Below are 13,249 nucleotides of genomic sequence, written 5' to 3'. Positions count from 1 at the left end.
GCTTTTTAAGTCATATATATTAAATGTTACTTAAACCTGCAATAAGTTAATTGTTTGGCCAAGTTGTAAACGCACTAGTTTTAGCGTTTCCACTCAGGATTTTAATGCGCAAAAAAATGCAGATAAACACAGGTGATAAGGTAAACTTGTTACCAAATGGTTGCTTAGATCCAGAGTAACATAATCATTAATTGGGAGTGGTGTTTCTGGCCACCTGGAAAACGTCAGCTTCTCTTTTAGCTCTGTTTTTGGTCTCTGTCTCACAAGCATAGATTCCATGTTGAGGATGTATGTAAGGTGGGGTCACAGACTGAATGCATGATTATTTATAAGCAGGGAAACAGGGAAATACTCAAAAAGTGTGTTTTCATCTAAAGGTGCAGTGTCTTATGTGGTCTTTGACTCTTTTTGATTTGTGTCTGTTCCACTGCAGATTATGGGAATTTGATATATTATGGTGCCACCTTCATAATACCATCCACCACATTTGGGAGTGTGTGGTTGACGGATGGCTGTGATATACAGCCCACTCACACATCTCTCTCTGGACTGCCCGGGAAGGGGAGAGCAGGCAACAGCAGGACATTTTGGAGGATTTTACAGAGATCCTGGCAAATTTCATAAACAATAGAGCACATCATAAGTGTGATTCTCAACCCCTAAAGAGTCAGTTCCTCTCTGCTCAAAGCAGCTCTACATTGACAGTTTTGAATTCATGCTCTTGGGGCCTTTATACCATCACGTACTTTGTTGAAACAGCTAAAGAAATACTTCCCCCACAAAATGACCATTTGTATATTAATTAGTCATGCCTTGTTACCTTAAATTTGTAAGCAAAACATTGCTTTCTCACAGGCCTCCACAGAAAATGGCGAACATATTGCTTTATTGATTGATTGGGGTCCGTGTTTAACAATAGTAAAACTATATCAAAACATCCATTTACAAACTTTCATACAACCTTTGCAGTATAATCCAAGTCTCATTTATCCAGTCATATGTTCAGTACTTCCCAAACACATACCTTTTTGCTAAAACAAAATATCTGACACTTAACTGAAAGTGAAACTTATGTGTCTAAAGTAGAAAGGAAACCAACACTGGCTGAACTATTTATAGGCAAATCAAGGAACAGACCAAATGTGTTCTCACTGGCCAGCAGCAATCAGCACACAAAACACATCTAATAGAATCAATCCTTAAATAATGCCAGGGTGCAAAAGTATTTCCTTTAACTTATATTTAAACAACCTCGACTAAAAGAGGAAAAAGAAATATGCTTCCTTCATATAAGCATGTCTGTGTTGATTCCCTCATGTAGACTATATTTGAAGGGCCTCTGCAGCATATTGGCAGAAGTTGGATTATGGTGTGCACCTTTCAATTTTCTTTGATAATGTAGCGATGCATTTTAGATTCTTACTTACTGGCCTCATGAGTAAAACACTCTTTAACAGATATGCATGAACATGTACTCAGTGTTTGTGTTTGAGTTTATTCTTTAATCTTGAACGTACCTACAGCAGGCTTTAGGATACTTATTAGCAAAACAAAGCATTTGTGTCTTGCCAACTGCTTCTGACGTTTCCCTGTGAGACATGTCGTGCAGATCGAGCACAACTAGCACATGTTCCTGTTTTATCGCCAATTTGATGAGTGATGAGACAAAACATTTAACTGTCATGACTCTCATCCTGCCCTTTAAGCAACCAAAGGAGGGGAGTGAACCTTTATTTTGAATGGAGATTCTGTCTTTGGAGACTACAGACAGACAGACAGGCAGACTGTGACTGATTCGCACACACCCCACCCCCATGCTAAGGGTCTGTGGTCCAATCATTCATTCATTTATTTGTTCATTCAGCTCTTTGTTTGCTGCTTTGTTTTTGTTGGCTTGTTTGTTCTTTTGTTTGTTAATTCACTTGTTCCCTGTTTGTTTTATGGTTAATTCATTCATCTGTTTATCTGTCACGCGTCCCGAAACAACGCTGATCAGATTTTAATGAAACTTGAAGAAACAACTGTGACGTAAGTTTTGTGTGTTAGTCATAGTACCACAGCCAGTCTAAGCCTGCTAGAATTACAAGTGGAAATAAGCATTTTTCTATTTATTTATTGGCCCAGTGGGACAGTGTATTATTTGTCTAGAATGACACGTCTGCTGTTGAAATGTTTGTCACTGTATTTAACCGTCTGCCCTTGCTGGTCTATGTAATCAAATTGATTCTCTCTTTCTGCCTTTCTTATTGACCGTCATATCTAAATGGGGTTTCTGGAGTGGGGTCACTCTTTTCTTTGCCATTCCTCACTGTCACTTACACCTGCTTTTCTTCGCCTCTCTTTGTTGCGCTTCTCTTTATGTTTCCATTTCCTTGCGTGGGCTCTATGAGAGATAAGTCTTTGAGGTTTGTATGGAACCATTTGTTGTATCTGCTGAATGCCACAGACCTGACATTATTGAACACTCTTCCTGGCAAGCACAGGACATACAGAGCTCCAGGCAACAGCGCATGTGAACACAGACACATACTCACTGAAACTAGGGAGAAAAAAAGAGCTCCAGAGAGGTGACCAGGGCAAGGACAAAGTGTGGCTGTACCAAGCATCGGAGAAGAAAGTGGGATTCCTGGATAAAAGGACGAGCATATTACAGGAGCCACAAGAGCTCACCTCTCACCCTGCTGGCTTTGACAGCCCGCCTCCGACCCACTGCTGACTACTCATAATCAATCACATCTCAGCCCAAGCCCACAATTAATCAATCAATTAAAAACCCACACAAAGCCACAGCAGTGTAATCAATCAATCCAGCCTCTGAGGAGGGCCGTTATTGAGAGTCAGGCATCAGATCTATAAGCGCCGGCCCCCAGATGCTACTGGCCTTGGTCGCATGCCTGAGTGTGCAAGGAAGGAAATAGAGAGGAATAGAGGGGTGAGACTAAATGCTCGGGTGTGATCCACTACAGGGTAGAGAAGAGGCTCTCAACGCTCCCATGATACACCACCAGCGCCTGAATATTCATGCTGAGGAATCGGGTACCATTGAGGCGCTCAGTTATTCATTATGCTTCTGCAAAAAGAAACACACCATCGTCCCATTGCGATGGAATATTAATAGCTCCCATTAATAAAATATCCCCCTCCCCATCTTAAGTCTCGTCTTCAACTTTCTTGGCCATTGCACATATCGAGGCCTGGGACATTTGGGATACGACCATGAAAGTAAGCCAGACAATTGTCATTTGGCATATTTGTAAACCTTTTTCTTTCTCTTTTTTTTAAATACTCTACATCCTTACCATCTGGTCGAAAGTGAAAGAAAGTGTCTCATTTGGCCGAAGCATTCTTTGTGAAAATAGAAAAATAGTGTGGGAGGGGATGGCGAGAACAGCTCTATAGCTGTATACTCAGAGGGGATGAATGTTTAATTTAGAGCAGCCTGAAAGTATGCTGACATTTCGCCATTGTTAGGAGAGATGAATACATGGGACACTGTCTGCTGGAGAAATGGAAATGTGCATCAAGGCTGTTAAAAATTCAGCTGCCTTTCGCCATTCAGACATGCAGATCTGGGCTCAGGGTACAGTAGGCAGCCTACCATGTTTGCCACTGTAAGTCTCCTGTGATTTAGCCAGTGGATGTTGTTGGAATGTCATAATCTTCATGTAACTCCGCATCAGTAACAAGATGTTTATGCAATTTGAGCCCTCCTGCCTTTGCATTTAGTCATCCACTGAGCAGCGGCTCTCAAAATCTTTCCTCTCCCTCTTACTCCCCCAACCTTTGACATCAAGTCACTTACAAATTCTCCTCAGACATGGAACCTTCACCTCTGCAGTAATGTGGCATAGCACGCAAGACTGCACTAGCAAGATCAACGCCACCACAAAATAGAGGTCTGCACAAGTCTACCGGGACCCTTGGACCTACGACCTGGCCTGGGACTCACACTGGTTCGGACTCAAGTTTTATCATGGTCAATCAGCTCTGAGTTGAGTCCCATGCTATTGCTGCGGGTCCTGGATCTGTTTATTATTATGTGTTATACCCAAGTATATCTTAGATGACGTGTGATCAGCGCTGATCAAACGAGAAAAACATAGGCACTGTGTGTGTAGTGGGAAAATTAGGCTTACTTAGGATCAGATTACAAGAATGAAAGTAAGGTAAAAATGTTGAGATGGATAGTGAGCCGGACATTATTCACATCTTGGAATTATTTTATAAAAACCTTTTTGATTCTTTCGATCGGCGGACCCTTATGGATCAAAGGAGTATAAATAAATGACACATAGTTCGACATTATGACATGATCAAAGGTAGGAGTCACCATTTTCTTGTCTACACTTGTTTACCACACCAGTAAATCTGAATGAATCATGCTTTGGTGGTCATGGTTTTCGTTAAATGCACTGATCGTCTGAACTGTGGGGAATCTAACTCAGCTAATGATGTGTAGCATGTCCATACTGACACAAGTTCAACAATATATTTGCTCATGTGACCTAAGCCGCTTATAATTATCATAAACTGGTGGTTGGCGGGCATTACAGCAGCTCACATTACAACCATGGATGTCAAAAATGTCGATGTATCGATGCATAGCAATTCTAAATATTTGAAACTGTTTCAATATTTATTTTTTGCAGTACACTGGTATCAGCTGTGCTTTTTGACTCCTTCTTTTTGTTAATGTTCACTACAGTCATTCTGCTGTTCCCTACGACTAACCAAGAAAAGAAAAGTCGTTGTCGTCATGTTATAGCCTTGTTATATTTATCTTTTACTAAAGATTTAAATTTTTATGCTTAAATGTCATTTCTTCTCTGTGGTATCAAAAATGCTTATTGAATATTGATATTTTTCAAGATATTGTATTGAATTTAGCCAGTATCGTGACAACAACAAAAACAACAAATTAAGTGACAATATAATGAAATAAAATAAAAAAGACATCTCAAAAATTATTAAATATCATATACACTAACATGGGTAAGATCAGTACGTTGTATTCAATATGACAAACATTTTAGCGCAAGAATGGCAGTTTAAAGGGATAGTGCACCCAAAAATGAAAATTCAGCCATTATCTACTCACCCATATGTCAACGGAGGCTCAGGTGAAGTTTTAGAGTCCTCACATCCCTTGTGGAGATCGGCGGGGGGAGTGGCTAGCACACCTAATGGCTGACGGCACCCCAGACTAACATCCAAGAACACAAAATTGAAACCACAAAATATCTCCATCATGCTCATCCGTAGTGATCCAAGTGTCCTGAAGCCCCGACATAAAAAGTTGTTTCGAAAAACGTCATTTGAACTCTGTTTTTAGCCTCACTGTAGCCTGTAGCTCCGACTGCTTCTCTGTGCTCCGCGCTCACGTGTGCGTGCTTGCGCGAGACCAGCGAAAGCATGAGCTTTGCTCACCCATGTTTACATCACGTGACACGTGCACCGCAGGGAGAGACAAAAAGTAACCACAGTAGCTAGAAGATAATTTGCACTACGGTCTTTTAGCAAAGGACAGCCCAACATGTCTGAAGACTTTTGAGGAGGAACAGCATTTCTTTGTTGAGCCGTATTTGTTTGAGCCCGAGTATACGGACGTGGAACTCAGGCTACTGGACGAAGCAGCAGCCGTCAAGCACTGGAAACCTGGTGGTGTAGTTGTTTCAAATGCAAAGCAATGCCAGCGGATGAGGAAAGTCTTTGCTGCTCAGACTGGGAATTGGCGATGCCTGCACTTGAGAATCTGGACATCAGTACTGACGAGACTGCTGCTCTTCAGAGACCGTGCATCACCGATCACCCTGAGCGTGGAGCACAGAGAAGCAGTCGGAGCTACAGGCTACAGTGAGGCTAAATGACGTTTTTCGAAACAACTTTTTATGTCGGGGCTGCAGCACACTTGGATCACTACGGATGAGCATGTTGGAGATATTTTATGGTTTCAATTTTGTGTTTTGGACGTTAGTCTGGGGTGCCGTTAGCCATTAGGTGTGCTAGCCACTCCCCCTGCCGATCTCCGCAAGGGATGTGAGGACTCTAAAACTTCACCAGGGCCTCCGTCAGCATATGGGTGAGTAGATAATGGCTGAATTTTCATTTTTGGGTGCACTATCCCTTTAAGTAGCAATTTTAGTTCATGGGCTTGTCGGATTAACCAAATAGACCCAAGACCCATCTCTCTCCTCTCGGACACTCACTGGGTCAGGTCTGTAAAATCTCGGTTGCAAACTGGTTGGGTATATATATATATATTTTTAAATATTGGGTCCAAGTGGGTCCCAGAATGAATTTCCTGGCTTTGTTGTATTCACTGGAAATAGAGTGAATACACAAACAACAAATGCAGGTGTACTACAGCAGACTGGGACTGTTAGCTCCCTGACAACACCCAAGAGGCTTGGGGGGGCAAAAGTGGTCAGCCTGTGGCGAAGCAGCGACACAGAGCAAGAGAGTGAGAGAAAAGAGAGAAAAGAAGAATAGAGGAAGTGAAAGAGAGAGAGAAAAAAAGCCAGAGAGAAGGTCAAGTACCTGCCACTCCTGTCAAACACTTCTTATAACAGCTGAGCTGTGTCCAGCAGGGTGGCTGGCTGCTTTCGGGGCCTTTCATCTCACAGAGGTGATGGGTGACGAGGGCTCCTCTTCCACACATTTAAAGTCTGTCACAATACATCCCGCAGTCCTGGTAACTTCAGGACACCGCTGAGCTGCTGGGACCTCTGGGAGAATGTGCGTCTGCTGCTGCGACACGAGAAAGGGCATGGCAGATACTTAATAAGAGACAGAGAGCCCCACATGTCAGTGTCAGTATAAGAGCCCCTGTTGTGGCTGTTGTTAGTTCTGTTCAACTCTAAACAACAGCCTTTCCTGCACTGGAGAGTTTTAGGATACAAATCAAAGGGGAAATTTAGCTGTTGTTTATGCTGCTACTCTCCTGTCAAGTGGTTTCAAGCTCTGATGTGTGTATGTGCATGCATTTGAGCATGAATGTGTGTTTGACTGTGCCTTTGTGCAAGCAGAACTATCACCGGGCTTACAGACCTTACCTCGAGGCAGGAGGAGCAGCTGGACCGATGGTGTGACCAGTTCAGCTCGGAATCACAGCCCTGGATCGGAAACAGAGGAAGAGGCACAGACTGAGGTTTCAGAGTTGGAGGAAGTGTCTGGCAGTCAGAGAAACATTCAGACAAAGACACCAGAAAAGAATGAACTCCTGCCTGACCACTGGAGCTGCAGACCAGCAGACTGTGACTGACTGACAGACTCTGAGCTGAAGATGGCGATGCGGTCACTGCGCCACACCAAGCCAACTGGCTCGCTGAAACAGGATCTGTTTTTCCGACCCCGTGGGGACCCACTGAAGAACTCGCTGCCATCCCTATATCTGAATCCCGCTCAGGGCTAGCGCGAAGAGAGAATTAGGGACAGGGTTTAGTTTTGGTGGGCTGTGTTTTTGCCACATGTCAGCCAACTGAGTTTCAGGGAGAGTAGTTCTCAGAGGTAGCTCCAGATAGCCTCATCTTTAACCCCCCCCTTCCCACTCTCCCTCTCTCCCCTGCTCCCCCATCCCCAAGACAGAGTGTCAGAGGACATATGGTTGAGCCAGAAGCACCTGGCAGCCCCTTCAAACCGACAGGCAGATTGAAATTGTAGCAACAGGGGCTGGGAGCAAGAAGAAAGCCCACAGATATCTCCAAAGAATGGTCTGGAATTCACGGGCTTACTGCCACTGAGAGCACAGGGATGAGAGGATGATGATGGGATACTGGGAGAGGCAGGCAGGAAAAGAGGTGAAATGAGCTAGGAGGAATGGCAGCTTAGTGGACAATCAGCTGAATCTGAGGGATCTTTTGGAGACCACTTTATTAATAAGATAGAGACATATAGATTTTAACACCCTCAACATAAATGACACATTTTTTTCTGAAAAAGTGCTGCAGGGCACACACATCTTAAATTTTGAAATGTCGTGGGCAACATCAAGGACTGTTGCTCAGTGTGATTGGATGATTGCCATATTGCCATGGTAATATTTGCCACTTCCTTTAACAATTCAAGCAAAGATAAAACAAGGAAGAAACCGATGAAAGGCTGCAAAGAAGAAAATATATTCCCTTGTATTATTGATCCCTGAATGAAACAGCAGCAACTGAGCGAGAACCAACACAGGAGGTTAATTCTAGGATCATCGCACCAATTATTCTGTCATCCTATTTACTGCCACAAATATACACACATGTTGCAACGTATGTTTTATCAATGTTACGAACTGTCCTGCTTCTCCTGCAGCTCTTTTTGTCTGTGTAACTAAAACTCCTGTCTGACTTTGACAGATCAATATACAGTAAGACTTTTGGGCGTGTTTGCTTCATTACTTATTTCACTACACATGCAGTCCATTGTGCTCTGACTCATTAGATGGACGTCAACTAAATGGACATTGTTAGAAGCGTTTCCATCATCATGTATCAATTTAGCCAGCTTTCCAGTTTTCTAAACAATGAGAGGTGTCAGTACAAAAAAATCACAATGCATATAAGCTCAAAGACAAAAACACAGAGCAGCCCCTGGAAAGATTCATTTTTTCCTGCAGTGGTTAAAATGAGGAAAATTGATTATCAATATACACGCCCATAAGTGTGCATACTGTATACTCTCTTCTGCCATGCATCATCAGCATCATACCCCACTGTTTAAAATAGATTACTGTGTGTTCTTGTCATAAATGATGGATTGTCATGAACCGGATCCATACTCTCACCAACCATTTCGCCGATGAGCAGGGAGTGACAGAAGGAATAGATAAACACAGTGAAACTGACAGAGGAGGCAGTTTGCGAGAGAGCGCTTCATTGTTTTCACAAGCTGGATTACACTGAGGAATCCATGGACAGAGGGAAAAATGTTGCTGTGTATCCTCTCTTTTTGTTGGCTTCTTTCTTCTAGGTGAAAACTGTTGCCATTCACACAGGATTTTATTGTTAGCTTGTTGTTAAAACTTCTTAAGCATCCTGTAAAATTCCCCTAAATTCACCCAAACGCCTACCCAAGGCCTATCCAAAGCAAATTAAAAAATGTTTTTGTTCCATCTTTAACACATGTACATGCATGGTCTCATTTGAATGGTGACACACTTAAGTTTTTTTGCCCAGCAGACAGAATCACTGTAACGGCTTCTGTCATTGAGTTATACTGTACAAGTTTCAACAGTGTACCAAATATGTGAATATGAGTAAAGAACAAGTCATGGAGCCATCTGCTTATCATTTATGCACATTTATAACAGTCTATGGTGCAAGGAAGGAGTTCAAACCTCCTGTGGAGGTCCAGAGTGTCATTGACTACAAGACCCATGAACCATTGGGCCAGATGCTAGCTACCGATTCACTATGAGACCAGGAGGTGTGAGAGATGCTCTTTGTTTCAACACAGGCCCTTGCTGACTATCGAAGCCATAGCAACAGCAGTGGAAGCTCCTACTGGCTCAAGTGAAGTGTCAGTAAAAAGGCCAGGAATTTGCCTCCATTTTGACAGTGAGCAGTTGGCATATTTTCATGCGAACAAAAGAAATTATGGATAATATATGGATAAATATAAACATTTGAAATGATGCAATGGCAGTTCATGGATAACTATGGATGTAATAATGTGTTTGGACTTAATATTTTGTTGTATTCAGATTGTCTGGATCTTTGCGAGTCCATGAGAACTGTGTCAGCACCATTTCTGTTGAGATTATATTGATTTGTGGATTTAAATAATGCTTATACATGAGTTTATAACTGTTTGTCCTTTTTTGTCTGACAGAAGTGTTTACTGAACCCACTGTGGTGGTTGTATCTTGAAATGGTCCGCGTCAATGCGAACACTTGTAGCGTAAATCTTAAAATGATTTATAATCCCTGTCATAAATTCACTTTCCCAATCTTTTGCATTAAGAAAGAATATGGAAAATATGCACAAGAAAGCACAACCGACCTTCCTCCAAATTTAGTGCCTCTTTTTACCATTCCTCGCCCCACTCATCATGTGCTGCTTCTTCTCTTAACTCATCCATGACCCACCCTCCCTTCTGACTACGCTGGATGTTGGCGGGAAAAACCAAGCCCTCACAGTGACCTTTTATTAGCACTAAAGATGAGGAGGCCCCTTTCCACCAACCCAAGCAGTAATCTTAATAAGAAAACATTCCTATAAAGACATGGCTATCGCCGCTCACAGATTGCCTCTGAATGCTTGTTCCTTCCCAGCCCTCAGGGCCACTGTGTCCCTGGGCTATGTTTGTGACTGTATTGCTAAACACAGCGACAAAGGCTATGAAAGTCTTGAGAGTGAAACTTTTAAAAAAGAAAACCCTAGCTGCTAAATTCTGTTCTCCTCTATCCCTCATTCCGTTTCTACAAAACGCTTCACTTGTCACCACAGACTCCCAAGCTCCTTTAATAAACGCTCCAAACGAAAACGTCTGGCTTTGAGTGGCAGAGTGTGACTGTTTAAAACCATTGGGATTCTGGTGTAATCCTACGGAAGACGCAGGCATAACCCGACTTTAAAGTCGCCTTGTCGCTCCACATCCAAGTGAAGAACCTGGAGAGGAGAGGCTAAGGATTGTGAGGAGAGGCTCTCGTGTAAGAAAGTGTACATGTTGGCTTTCCAGGGAACAAGGCTCTATTTGATACATGTTGAGTGGAGAGACCCATATGTTTTGGTAATGCCTTACATCTGACATTAAGCTTAAAATAGAGTGAAATGTGGGTTACTTCCACTGGGGGGGGAGGGGGGTCCAATGGATGAAACTTTGAGGACTGTCAGTCAGTAGTTGCAGCCTGCGTCAAGTGAACAGGTTGCTTAGGAACCGATCAAGGAGAGCACTATTGTGATGTGTTCGTCAGCACGGCACTATCATTAAACCAGCAGTGAAATTCCGCAATACGAGTGGTTTTTAAGAGGCAGGGCAGAGACACATGGCTCAAGGACTAAGAGGGGTTTAACTGAATGCAGCTGCAAATCATTGTGCAGCAAATTGAATCCATTTAAGTTGTTTTTTTATGCTAAAGAGGGAAAAACAACTTTCCCAAACTTTTTCCTTTTCCTTTGTCTTTTTCGGCAGACAGCTGTCTGAGACAAGATGCTGCTTCCACTGGAGACCTCACTCTTCTCACTCACACGCTCGCTGGCTCCTAGTTGCCATGGAAAAGCCCAGAAATGGGGCAGATAACAGTTCAATGAGGGAGCAGAGACTTTGGAGGGTCTGCAGGGAGGTAGCAAGTTTCTAGGGCCCGTCCTGTCAAACCATCATGCTCTTTTGATGCGTGAAAACGGAAAGAAAGACAGGGTGAGGGAAAGAATCAGAAAAACAGAAAATGAGGGAAGAAAAATGGCAGGAGGAAACTAATATGTTGACTGAAGTCAAATATGTGTGTGGAGAGTTAACAGCATTTTAAAAAAACTGATGTACATGAGTAAAAAAAAAAAAAGAAGATCTATCTGTGTTGGGAATATTGTAAGCACCAGGTGTAATTTTAAGAGAGGAAATAACAGATTGAACCCCTGATGAAATATGATCAAGACAGTCAATATCTTACAGCCAGTGAAATGACTCACTGAAATACAGGAGAAATCAGCATGATATCCTGTCTCCGATGCAAGAATTAACTGTCTATTATTAAGGTATTAATAATTTCACAAGTACAGTGTTGACGATAAATTACTACACTCAGTCAGAGCAAGTGAAAAAGAGGCTGTCTGGCACCAAATGCCTATCTATCAAACCAACAAATCAAAATGTAATCAGAAAAACTAGAAAAAGGCTACATTTTCAGAGGAAAATGTGAGTGTGCTCGCTTTAGCTGAAAGATGGTGCTTCAATAAATTTTAAACGCCAGAGTATCTTTAACATTCAGAGGCAGTGGTAGCCCTATCGGGGATTGAACTCAGGACCTTCTTACTGGGAGTTAAAGTAAAATCATATGCATTCAAAATGATGTCATCAGAGGAAACAGATAACAAATTAAGAATTGAACCACCACCTTCAGAGAAATTACTTAACACAAGATAAACTCACTGATTATGAAGGCTTCCCACAGCCCCAAAGTAGAAAAGAAGACTATGAAATATGCAAACAAACAGATATGGATGAATAAATAAATACTTGAAAGTTTGAAGCTCTCTGACAGATCAGTGGGGACTTGCTGGTGACAGCCCCACCTCAATTTTACAGAGGGTTTTGAAGTAACACTGTCAGGAGAGGGCCCTCAGAGGTTCCTGTGTAAAACACCTGTCTGAAATCAAATTCCCTTTTATTTCCCTGCCTCCCAGAGACTGAGGAGCGAAGACATGGGACTGAATTGTGTGTCGCAAACGTGCAGCAGCGCGACACGTCCGATGAACGCAGTTACCATTTTGTCCTATGATTTGTTTGTCTTTTTACTTTTGCTGCTTAACGGTCATTGCTGAGGTGTTTGGACAATGATTTTCCTCACATCAATAACAAGTGTATCTGGTTCTCTGATGTCTTCCTACTTTTTGTTGATGCAGCTTTTCTTTTGTCTTTACAGACTCTGTGGCCACAGCTGGTAATCTCACCTACTGAGTTCTCTGTATTGATGAGTTCATTGTGTTTTAAAAAAAACTGTAGCTGCTGCTAATGTAAAATGCATCACTTCCTGGGCACCACAGGCACTTAGATAACAACAGTGAAGCTTCCATGAACTGGGCAGAAGTTAAAACGGTGCTGACTTAAATTAATGGTCAATAAAAAATGCCAAGCCAGAAATATACAGGTGCTGTATTTACTTACCATAATGTCCACCCATGCTGATGGCATAGCATTGTGGATGGCAATGCTGGTTGGTCAGGCAGTTGGTGGGTTGGTCCCCAGGGCCCAGTTGTTCAGAAGTAATCTGTTTTGATTTCAGATGATAAAATGATAAAATCACTTGATCCCCTTGTGGCTTTGATCTGGAGCAAACCTTCACTATTCAAGGACTAGGATTGGGATACCTTTCATTCAAATAGTTATGATTATCCTGATCCAAACACAAGGGTGGATTCATTGTGTATTTAAGATGCAAAATGTAATACAACTTTTAAATTGGTCAAATACCTATACTATCTATATTTTTCACTTGATATGTTTAACCATTGACTAGATAAAGTAGACATTAGGCTACTCCCCCTAGCTGTCAACATCATGGCTATTCTACCTGTTGATCTTTTCATAGCTACTGGCCTTAATTGTGAT

General features: G+C 42.3%; 1 long non-coding RNA gene across 1 annotated transcript in view; it reads right to left on the bottom strand.

Annotated features, from left to right (window-relative positions):
* LOC126405020 (uncharacterized) overlaps positions 1–12,909 on the bottom strand; it is a 100,310-nt gene extending 87,401 nt beyond the window's left edge. The window contains exons 1-3 of the long non-coding RNA XR_007571548.1: positions 12,806–12,909; positions 7,053–7,112; positions 6,538–6,747 (exon numbers count right to left, since the gene is read on the bottom strand). This is a non-coding gene — a long non-coding RNA (uncharacterized LOC126405020). The remainder of the gene's footprint in view (positions 1–6,537; positions 6,748–7,052; positions 7,113–12,805) is intronic.
* Between the last annotated feature and the right edge of the window lie 340 nt (positions 12,910–13,249).

Source organism: Epinephelus moara, chromosome 18 (genome assembly GCF_006386435.1).
Source record: "Epinephelus moara isolate mb chromosome 18, YSFRI_EMoa_1.0, whole genome shotgun sequence".
Taxonomy (NCBI): domain Eukaryota; kingdom Metazoa; phylum Chordata; class Actinopteri; order Perciformes; family Serranidae; genus Epinephelus; species Epinephelus moara.
The sequence above is the reverse complement of the archived record's forward strand: the minus strand, read 5'-3'. Positions and strand labels throughout refer to the sequence as shown.